The sequence below is a fragment of the Rattus rattus genome, chromosome 8 (genome assembly GCF_011064425.1).
Source record: "Rattus rattus isolate New Zealand chromosome 8, Rrattus_CSIRO_v1, whole genome shotgun sequence".
Taxonomy (NCBI): Eukaryota; Metazoa; Chordata; class Mammalia; order Rodentia; family Muridae; genus Rattus; species Rattus rattus.
The window spans coordinates 44,924,959-44,927,695 of record NC_046161.1 but is presented as its reverse complement, the minus strand read 5'-3'; positions in this window follow the sequence as shown (position 1 = coordinate 44,927,695).

The window sequence follows — 2,737 nt, the reverse complement described above, 5'->3', positions numbered from 1 at the left end:
TCTATGTCTGTCTATGTCTATGCCTATGTCTGTCTATGTCTATGTCTATGTCTATGTCTATGTCTATGTCTATGTCTATGTCTATGTCTATGTCTATGTCTATGTCTATGTCTGTCTATGTCTATGTCTATGTCTATCTATATATAGTGCCAGGGCTGGAGGTTGTCCCGCCGTTTCTAAGAAATGGATAAAGAAAGGAAAGAGTGTGACTTTGTTCGTGGTGATCAGGACTATCTTCTGCTGTGGGTTCCGAGTATTCCTGTGAATGGAATCCTCTAGTGATGGTGGTGGGGATTGGGAAAGGATCAGATACTCAACATTAGGTTTTGTGAGCTATAGACCCTGCCACACCTATGATGATGTCTACATGACCAGTTGTACCTGTGCTTCTGTGAGTGCTTTTGAAACCAGGCAGCAAATTAGATTGGAACTGTTCAGTCATGATTTGTTGAAACCCATTCTAGGGCAGCAGAGCAGTTAAAACTTCTTGTTCCTGCCCCTGTATTCTCTTTTCATATTGTGTGCTTAGTTCTGTAGCACAATGAATGATTGGCTGTGCTGGAACAATCCTGGTCTCTCTGACTCTCTGACTATCCCTCTAAGAGGCTAACAGGCCTTAGGAGGGTTGTTGGACTTTCTATTTTGATAACCCCCCTGTCACCCTGCCTGTGCTATGTCCACAGGGCACCTAAGAGCTGACTGCCTATGCTTTTTCCCTTGGGTATTTCATTACTCCAGGAGACAGCTCCTTAGCTGGTGGCACCACAAGTGCATGGAAGGAGGAACAATTACTGATGTCTGTTTAGAAGAGCATCTTCCAGTTGACTCTCAAGTTCAAGGACAGCCTGGATAAATAGAAGAACCTTCCCACATCTTAAGGAAAATTGTAGAAATGGTAATATTTAGACTGTACAATGAAATTCAGCGGTCATCCCCATATCACCTACGGTATAACTTAATAGACACTACCCACATAGCTTCCCCCTTTGATGGGTCATGAGTGACGTGACGGTTTTGCCTCCAGCCTCCATGCAGCCTGAACATTCGGGTTGTTCTGAAGGAATGCTTGGGCTGCTTAGGTTTTTAGTCAGCCTGACACAAGCCTGGTCATCTGGGAAGAGGGAACCTAAATTGAGAAAATGTCCAAGCTGAGATTGGCCTGCAGGTCTACAAGTCTTTGGGAACATTTTCTTCATTACTGATTGATGTAGGAGGGGGCCCACATCAATGTAGGTATGTGTATATATGTTTGGGTGTCTCAAGTCAACCTAGATCATATAAGAAAGCAAGCTGAGCAAGCCATTGAGAGCAAGCAGTGTTCCTCCATGGTCTCTGCTTCAGTTCCTGCCTCCAGGTTCCTGCCCTGCTTCAGTTCCTGCATTGAATCCCCTTTACGATGGATGGATGGTGACCAGGATACACGAGTCAAACAAACCTTTTCCTCCCCAAGTTGCTTTGGGGAGGAAAACACTTTTTTTTAAACAACAAAAGCAAACTAAAACACTGCCCCTCCTTCAGCATGCTTCAGTTAAGAATTATCAGGTTGAATTATCAACCAGGAATTACCAAGCATGAAAACATTCTTGGAGCTTTGAGAGATGTGTGCTGTCAGAATTTAAATTTTCAGCCAATTTCAATTTTGTTCTCCCTTAAGGTGTGACCATGGAGTCATTCTCGCCATGGGCTGTGGCTTGAAGTCATTTCACCTCTTATTTTTTTTTCTTTATAATAATATAATAATATTATTCCTCTCCTCCCTTTCTTGCCTCCAAACCCTCCAAGTTCATGGCCTCTTGTTTCATTAATTATTGTTAAATGCATATATACATATGCATATGTTCCTAAATACCACCCACTTAGTCTGTATGTCACTTGTATGTATGTTTTCGGGGCTGATCATTTGTTACTGATAACCTATTTGTGTGCTCTTTCCTGGAGAAGACGATCTCCCCACTCTCAGCATCCGTTAGTTGCCTGCAGCTCTTTGTGTAAGGTTGAGGCCCCATGGGCTTTCCCCCTTCCTGTTTAACATGTCTACTGTTGCCCTTTTCTTCATCTCATGTGTAGGTAGTCATGTTGATGAGGCTTTATGGGTGTGGCTTCTGACATCACTAGTTGACAATCTCATAGCAAACTCCCTTATCTTCTTGCTCTTAAGATCTTTTCTCCCCTTCTTCCTCAATGTTTCCTGAGCCTAGGTGTGGGAGTTGTTTTATAGATGTCTGTTCTTTCTTAAACTGGCCCTTGAAGGATGACCAAAGTGGATTTTCCCTCCACAATCATTGTGGCACTTTATTATTTTAACATTCTGGATGTAGATATTCAAGGCAGTGCATGCTATGAATGTTTTGAATTTTAAAAATGAATTTATTTATTCCCTTCTCCTTCCTCTTTTGAGACAAGTTCTGTTTTGTTGTAGCTCTGAAGCTTGTGGTCCCCTGCCTCAGACTCCCAGACTCTGGGATTACAGACGTGCTGCACCACCACACCCTGACAATGTAGAAACTTTGAGACAGAGGTAAAGCCTGTAAAGCCATCCTACAGAAATTTTCTAAGGCTTCCCTCTCCTCTCCACACTGCCAGGTTTGTAAGGAGCGCAGTACCGCTTGGTAACAGAGATACAGAAGCAGACCATAGGGTTGGCTTTGCAAGGTTAAAGATGTGCTCGGAGCTGCCAAAACTGGGTCTGGCAAGACTTTGGCTTTCTCGTTCCAGTGAGTACATGTGCTTTGGATCA